This window comes from Dendrobates tinctorius, unplaced genomic scaffold (assembly GCF_039654945.1).
Source record: "Dendrobates tinctorius isolate UK_male_01 unplaced genomic scaffold, ASM3965494v1 ptg000015l, whole genome shotgun sequence".
Classification (NCBI taxonomy): Eukaryota; Metazoa; Chordata; class Amphibia; order Anura; family Dendrobatidae; genus Dendrobates; species Dendrobates tinctorius.
In genome coordinates this window covers 55,339,016-55,348,119 of record NW_027361683.1, presented here as the reverse complement: position 1 = coordinate 55,348,119, position 9,104 = coordinate 55,339,016, and positions in this window count along the sequence as shown.

The window sequence follows — 9,104 nt, the reverse complement described above, 5'->3', positions numbered from 1 at the left end:
CCAGTGAGTGTATATGCAGTATGTATGTATGTCGCATGCATGTAGTATATATGTTGCATGTATGTAGTATGTATGTAGCATGTAGTATGTATGTAGTATTTTTTTTTGTACATTCAACACATTAGCCGGATGATGGGACTACTACTGTCCCATCATTGGCTAATGTGTCAATCACCGTCATGGTAGCAGGCATCGCCCGATGGGACTTGTAGTCCCATCGGACGATTCTGCACAGACCCCCGCAGTCTGCTCAGACCCCCGGACAGTTGGCACAGACCACCGGCAGGCTGGCACAGCCCCTCGGCAGTCCGCACAGACCCCCGGGCAGTCGGTACAGACCACCGGCAGGCCGGCACAGCCCCCCGCGGCCTGCACAGCCCCCCGGACAGTCGGTACAGACCACCGGCAGGCCGGCACAGCCCCCCGGCAGGCCGGTACAGACCCCCGGGCAGTCGGCACAGACCCCCAAACAGTCGGCACAGACCCCCGGTATATGTGGTATATATGTAGTATGCATGCATGTAGTATATATGTGGTATATATGTAGTATGCATGTTGCATGCATGTGGTATATATGCAGTATGTATGTATGTTGCATGCATGTAGTATATATGTTGCATGTATGTAGTATGTATGTAGCATGTAGTATGTATGTAGTATTTTTTTTTTTTTTTTTGTACATTCAACACATTAGCCGGATGATGGGACTACTACTGTCCCATCATTGGCTAATGTGTCAATCACCGTCATGGTAGCAGGCATCGCCCGATGGGACTTGTAGTCCCATCGGACGATCATGCACAGACCCCCGCAGTCTGCTCAGACCCCCGTACAGTTGGCACAGACCACCGGCAGGCCGGCACAGCCCCCCGGCAGGCCGGTACAGACCCCCGGGCAGCCTGCACAGACCCCTGGCAGGCCGGTACAGACCCCCGGGCAGTCGGCACAGACCCCCGGACAGTCGGCACAGCCCCCCGGCAGGCCGGTACAGACCCCCGGCAGACCACTCAGACCCCCGGACAGTCGGTACAGACCACCGGCAGGCCGGCACAGCCCCCGGCAGGCCCATACAGACCCCCGCAGCCTGCACAGACCCCCGCACAGTCGGTACAGACCACCGGCAGGCCGGCACAGCCCCCCGGAAGGCCGGTACAGACCCCCGGCAGTCCGCACAGACCCCCGGACAGTCGGTACAGACCACCAGCAGGCCGGCACAGCCCCCCGGCAGGCTGGTACAGACCGCTGGGCAGTCGGCTCAGACCCCCCGGACAGTCGGCACAGCCCCCCGGTATATGTAGTATGCATGTTGCATGCATGTGGCATATATGCAGTATGTATGTATGTTGCATGCATGTAGTATATATGTTGCATGTATGTAGCATGTATGTAGTATGTATGTAGCATGTAGTATGTATGTAGTATGTATGTAGCATGTATTTTTTTTTTTTTTTGTACATTCAACACATTAGCCGGATGATGGGACTACTACTGTCCCATCATTGACTAATGTGTCAATCACCGTCATGGTAGCAGGCATCGCCCGATGGGACTTGTAGTCCCATCGGACGATCCTGCACAGACCCCCGCAGTCTGCTTAGACCCCCGGACAGTTGGCACAGCCCCCCGGCAGTCCGCACAGACCCCCGGGCAGTCGGTACAGACCACCGGCAGGCCGGCACAGCCCCCCGCAGCCTGCACAGACACCCGGGCAGTCGGTACAGACCACCCGCAGGCCGGCACAGCCCCCCGGCAGTCCGCACAGACCCCCGGGCAGTCGGTACAGACCACCGGCAGGCCGGCACAGCCCCCCGCAGCCTGCACAGACACCCGGGCAGTCGGTACAGACCACCGGCAGGCCGGCACAGACCACCGGCAGTCCGCACAGACCCCCGGGTAGTCGGCACAGACCCCCGGAAGGTCCGTACACCCCCCCGAGAGGCTGTACAAGGAGAGAAAATGGGTTTTCTTATTCCAATACCGGAAGTCTTGAATGGGACTTCCGGTATCGGAATCGGCGATACCCGATACTTTTTTCGTATCGGACCGATACCATCCGATCCGATATTTTAGGGTATCGGATGGTATCGCTCAACACTAATTATGTGCCCTTTTGTATGCAAATTGCGGAACTAATTTACCATCTGTGTGTAATGTTTTTTCTGCATCAATGAGATGCCAATGATTTCTCACTGCTGCTTGTATTGCTCTATCGTTGCACTAAGTTTGAAACAAAAATTAATTTTTTTTGTAGGCTTGACTACACTATTTAATTTTTTAGTCCTTTCCTTTAATAAATCCATTTGAGAATTTTTTTTTACCCTTTCATGTGCTTTATTTAATAGTCATAGGGTATCCCCTTTCCAAAAAACGTTTCAGCTCAGAAATTTGTTCATTAACCCCTTCACCCCCAAGGGTGGTTTGCACGTTCATGACCGGGCCAATTTTTACAATTCTGACCACTGTACCTTTATGAGGTCATAACTCTGGAACGCTTCCATGGATCCCGGTGATTCTGACATTGTTTTCTCGTGACATATTGTACTTCATGTTAGTGGTAAAATTTCATTAAAATAACTTGCGTTTATTTGAGAGAAAAATGGAAATTTGGCGAAAATTTTGAAAATTTTGCAATTTTCCAACTTTGAATTTTTATGCCCTTAAATCACAGAGATACAGCACACAAAAAACTTGATAACTAACATTTCCCACATGTTTACTTTACATCAGCACAATTTTGGAACCAAAATTTTTTTTGTTAGGAAATTATAAGGGTTAAAAGTTGACCAGCGATTTCTCATTTTTACAACACCATTTTATTTTTAGGACCACATCACATTTGAGGTCACTTTGAGGGGTCTATATGATAGAAAATACCCAAAAGTGACATCATTCTAAAAACTGCACCCCTTAAGGTGCTCAAAACCACATTGAAGAAGTTTATTAACCCTTTAGGTGCGTCACAGGAATTTTTTTGAATATTTAAAAAAAAATGAACATCTAACTTTTTTTCACAAAAAAAATACTTCAGGTTCAATTTTTTTTATTTTACCAAGGGTAACAGGAGAAATTGGACTGCAAAAGTTATTGTGCAATTTGTCCTGAGTACGCTGATACCTGATATGTGGGGGGGAACGACTGTTTCGGCGCATGGCAGAGCTCAGAATGGAACGAGCGCCGTTTGACTTTTTCAATGCAAAATTGGCTGGAATTCAGATCGGACGCCATGTCATGTATGGAGAGTCCCTGATGTACCTAAACAGTGGAAACCCCCTACAAGTGACCCCATTTTGGAAACTAGACCCCCCCAAGGAACTTATCTAGATATGTGGTGAGAACTTTGAACCCACAAGGGCTTTACAGAAGTTTATAACGTACAGCGGTACAATTAAAAAATCATATTTTTTCCACAAAAATGATCTTTTCACCCCAATTTTTATTTTTCCAAGGGTAAAAGGACCCTAAAAGTTATTGTGCAATTTGTCCTGAGTACGCTGATACCCCACATGTGGGGGTAAACCACTATTTGGGCGCATGGCAGAGCTCGGAAGGGAAGCAGCGCCATTTGACGTTTTTGGCTGGAATTGAGATCGGACATCATGTCGCGATTGGAAAACCCCTGATGTACCAAAACAGTGGAAACCCCCCACAAATGACACCATTTTGGAAACTAGACCCCCGAAGGAACTTATCTAGATGTGTGGTGAGAACTTTGAACCTCCAAGGGCTTCACAGAAGTTTATAACATACAGCCGTACAATTAAAAAATCATATTTTTTCCACGAAAATGATCTTTTCACCCTCAATTCTTATTTTTCCAAGGGTAACAGGACCCTAAAAGTTATTGTGCAATTTGTCCTGAGTATGCTGATACCCCACATGTGGGGGTAAACCACTATTTGGGCGCATGGCAGAGCTCGGAAGGGAAGCAGCGCCATTTGACGTTTTTGGCTGGAATTGAGATCGGACACCATGTCGTGATTGGAAAACCCCTGATGTACCTAAACAGTAGAAACCCCCCACAAATGACACCATTTTGTAAACTAGACCCCCCAAGGAACTTATCTAGATGTGTGGTGAGCACTTTGAACCCCCCAGTGCTTCACAGAAGTTTATAACGCCCGGGCGTGAAAATAAAAAATTCGTATTTTTTCCACAAACATGATCTTTTAGTCACCATTTTTTTATTTTCCCAAGGGTACCAGGAGAAATTGGACCCCAAAAGTTGTTGTCCAATTTGTTCTGAGTATGCTGATACCCCATATGTGGGAGAAAACTACTGTATGGGCACACGTCGGGGCTCGGAAGGGAAGTAGTGACGTTTTGGAATGCAGACTTTGAGGGAATGTTCTGCGGGTGTCATGTTGCCTTTGGAGAGCCCCTAATGTACCTAAACAGTGCAAACCCCCCACAAATGACCCCATTTTGGAAACAAGACCCCCTAAGGAACTTATCTAGATGTGTGGTCAGCACTTTGAACCCCCTAGGGCTTCACAGAAGTTTATAATGCCTGGGCATGAAAATAAAAAAATCGTATTTTTTCCACAAACATGATCAATTAGTCCCCAATTTTTTTATTTTCCCAAGGATAACAGGAGAAATTGGACCCCAAAAATTGTTTTGCAATTTGACCTGAGTAGGCTGATACCCTACATGTGGGGGTAAAACACTGTTTGAGCGCATGGCAGAGCTTGGAAGGGAAGGAGCACCATTTGACTTTTTCAACTCAGAATTGGCTGGAATTGAGATCAGACGCCATGTTGCATTTGGAGAGCCCCTGATGTGCCCAAACAGTGGAAACCCCCAATTCTAACTCCAACCCGAACCCCACACATACCCCTAACCCTAACCTCAGCCCTAACCCTAACCCTAACCCTAGCCCTAACCCTAACCCTAACCCTAGCCCTAACCCTACCCTAACCCTAACCCTAACCCTAATGGAAAAATGGAAATAAATACATTTTTTTTATTTTATTATTTTTCCCTAACTAAGGGGGTGATAACGGGGGGTTTGATTTACTATTTATGGCGGTTTTTATGTTTGGCGGCTGTCACACGCTAAAAGACGCTTTTTATTGTAAAAATAGTTTTTGCATCACCACATATTGAGAGCTCTAATTTTTCCGTATTTTGACCCACCGAGTCATGTGAGGTCTTATTTTTTGCGGGACGAGTTGACTTTTTTATTGGTACCATTTTCGGGCACGTGACATTTTTTGATCGCTTTTTATTCCGATTTTTGGGACGCAGAATGAACAAAAACCAGAGTTTCATGAATTTCTTTTGGGGGGGTGCGTTTACACCGTTCCGCGTGCGATAAAATTGATAAAGCGGTTTTATTCTTCAGGTCAGTACGCTTACAGAGATAACTTATTTAGGTCTTTTTTTATGTTTTGTCGGTTTTATGCAATGAAAACTATTTTATATAAAAAATAATTATTTTTGCATTGCTTTATTCTGCGAACTATAACTTATTTATTTTTTTGCGGATGATGCTGTGTGGTGGCTTATTTTTTGCAGGACAAGATGACGTTTTCAGTGGTACCATGGATATTTATATGCGTCTTTTTGATCGCGCGTTATTACACTTTTTGTTTGGCGATATGATAATAAATCATTATTTTTTTGCTTCGTTTTTTATTTTTATTTTTTAAGAGGTTCGCTAAAGGGGTTAACTAATGGGACAGTTTTATAGGGTGGGTCGTTACGGACGCGGCGATACCTAATATATGTACTTTTATTGTTTTTTTTTTTATTTCTAAAAAATGGATTTATTTGGGGGAATATTTTTTTTTTTTCTAATTTATTTGGCGATTTTTTTTAATTTATTTTAACACTTTTTTTTATTTTTTTTTAACTTTATTAAATAGTCCCAGGTGGGACATCACTGTCCTGTGACAGATCGCTGATCTGTCACATCACAGATCACTGTGACAGATCAGCAATCTGTCACAGGCACTGCAGAAGGCTTCCTCATGCCTGCGCTTTGCAGGCACTGAGGAAGCCAGCTTCCTGCAGGCCCCCGAAGGCCCCCGTCGCCATCTTGGATTCGGGGGCCTGCAGGAAAGGAGTCCCCGGCAGCAGCGCTGCACATTGCGCTGCCGTGGGGGGCTCAGGGAAGCACGGAGGGAGCCCCCTCCCTGCCAATGCTTCCCTTTAACCCCCAGTACACCGCGATCATGTTTGATCGCGGTGTGCAAGGAGTTAACGTGTCGGGGGCGGTCCGTGACCGCCCCTGACACATTGTGCCGGGTGTCAGCTGTGATAATCAGCTGACACCCGGCCGCAATCAGCGGCGCTCACCACGTGGGCGCCGCTGATCGCGGTAGACGTACTATCCCGTCCATGGGCATAGGGGCCCGGGTCCCATGGACGGGATAGTACGTCTCATGTCAGGAAGGGGTTAAAAATAGTTTCATCATTATTCAGTTTTCTTACTCTTAGCATTTGACTATATGGAAGTCCCCTTTTAGTATGTAATGGATGAGCGCTCTTACAATGTACGTAATTATTTGTTGCGGTTTCTTTTCTAAACACTTCTGTTTTTAAAGAGCCATTTTTTATTTTAAATTTGACATCAAGAAAATCTATGGTGTTTCCACCAAATGAAAATGTGAAGCGCATGTTGTCACTGTTCACATTGTTCAGGTATTTTACAAAATCTGCAAATTTTTCCTGAGAACCTTCCCAGATAATGAAAATATCGTCCACGAAGCGAAAATATGCTTGTAAATGTTTTAAGTGTGGATTTAGAGCTGTTTTTATATAAAACTCTTCAAATCATGCTAGAAATAAATTTGCATAAACACAAGAGGCTGGCGTGCCCATTGCTGTGCCCACCCTTTGTATATACCAGAAATTTGAAGGCATTATGTGTTAAAACATAGTCGAGTGACTCGATGATAGAGGAAATAAAATCCTGTGATTTATTTGTGTTATGTAAAATCTCCTTTATTGCTGCTATGCCTTTATCATGGGGGATGCGGGTATCTATAATAATAAATGCTCTAAGCAGCTTCCGGTTGTAACAACTTCCGTCCAGTTGTAACCGGTGACGTCACCGCACACCTCTTTCCATGTTAACCCTCAACACACACACTCCTCTCACCTTTCACCATCTCCACTCACGTCCACTCACTCTTTCACTCCACATACGACCCTTTCTCTCACTCCGTCTCTCATACTCACGCCGTCATCGCCGCTGCTCCACGATCCCCGACATCTTCTTCCGCCGGCGCCATCCTGGATCCAGACGTCCTCCACGCTGGCGACATGTTCCTGCGGCGACGCTATTTTGGATAGGCAAAATCCCGCGATACTCAAGATTGCGTCGCCGCAAGAACATGTCGCGGGCGAGGACGACGTCGGGATCAAAAATGGCATCGGCGAAAACTCGCGAGATTTCACCGACGCCATTTTGAATCCCGACGTCGTCCACGCCGGCGACATGTTCTTCCGGCGACGCCATCTTGAGTATCGCGGGATTTCACGATATTCAAGATGGCGTCGCCGCAAGAACATGTCACCGGCGGGGACAACGTCTGGATCCAGGATGGCGCCGGCGGAAGAAGATGTCAGGGATCGTGGAGCAGCGGCGATGACGGCGTGAGTATGAGAGACGGAGTGAGAGAAGGGGTCGTATGTGGAGTGAAAGAGTGAGTGGAGATGGTGAAAGGTGAGAGGAGTGTGTGTGTTGAGGGTTAACATGGCAAGAGGTGTGATGTTATCGCATCCTCCCGATGCGATAGCATCGGGCCATAATCTAGTATAGACTCTAAACATCAATAGATGCAAAGGAGAAATGTGGTTGCCAATGAAAATCTTTCAATTTTTTCAATAAATCTTTTACATATGATGGCACAGCTTTTAGCAGCAGCGTAGCTACCGGGGGCAGAGGGGGGCGGTGGCCCCGGGCCCCGAGGGGGCCCACCAGAGCTACACTACTGTAACTGTATCGGCGTGCGCAGCGCGCCTATACAGTTTCTTTCTGCAGCAGAGCAGGGAGAATCGATCTCCCTACTCTGCCGCCCAGCTGCTATGAGCCCTGAGAAGGCGGTGGGGGGCCCCGGTGCCAGCAGTGCGCCCCCCACCTCACAGCCAGCAATGTTGCCCTGGGCTATTCTGTGTGCACAGGACCTGTAATGAGGTCACGGGAGGGGCGGAGTCAGGGGGTCACATGATCAGGGCTTCAACTGCTGCAGTGCTCTGCTGTGCTGGTTGTCATGGTGCTGGATGAGGTGAAGTAAGTTTCTGTGTGGGCTCAGGAGGGGTTTACAGGGTGGATGTAGCAGAGCTGTGTGTGTATGAGGTGTAGAGAGCGGAGCCGTGTGTGTAGAAGATGTACGGAGCAGAGATATGCATGTATGAGGTGTACGGAGGAGTGGAGCCATGTGTGTTTGGGGTGAGTGAGCCGTTTGTGTACGGAGCGGAGCCAAGTGTGTACGGGTCGGGGTGTACAGAGCAGAGCCGTGTGTACGGGGTGTACGGAGCAGAGCCGTGTGTGCGGTGTATACGAGTGGAGCCGTGTGTGCAATGTGTACGGATTGGAGACGTATGTGTACGAGGTGTATGGTGCGGAGCCGTGTGTGTACAGCATGTACGGAGCAGAGCCGTATGTGTACAGAGCAGAGCCGCATGTGTACAGCGTGTACGGAGCAGTGTGTTCACTGGATAATTGGCGCTTTGAAAGATTTATTTTACGTAGATTGTCCGTTGGAGGCGTTATTTCCTCCATGATATCGATTTTTCGGACCATAAGACGCACTTTTTTCCCAAAAATTTTTTGGGGAAAGTGGGGGGTGCGTCTTATGGTGGCAATATACTAACCTCCGATCATGGCTGGTGCGGGTGCCGTGGGACTCTGTAGTGCGGTGGTGGCAGCGGGCTGTGCTCCGGTGCAGGGGCGGTGGCTCCGCCGGCATTTCCTCCAAGCCCGGAACATGGACGCCGGGAAGATGGCCGCCGGTCCAGGCACGGCGCATGCGCAGGTTCAGATCTCGTCCCAAGATCTCGGGGGACGAGATTCAAATCTTGGCAACGAGATCTCGTCTCCCGAGATCTCGGGACGAGAACTGAACCTGCGCATGCACCGTCCCCGGACCGGCGGC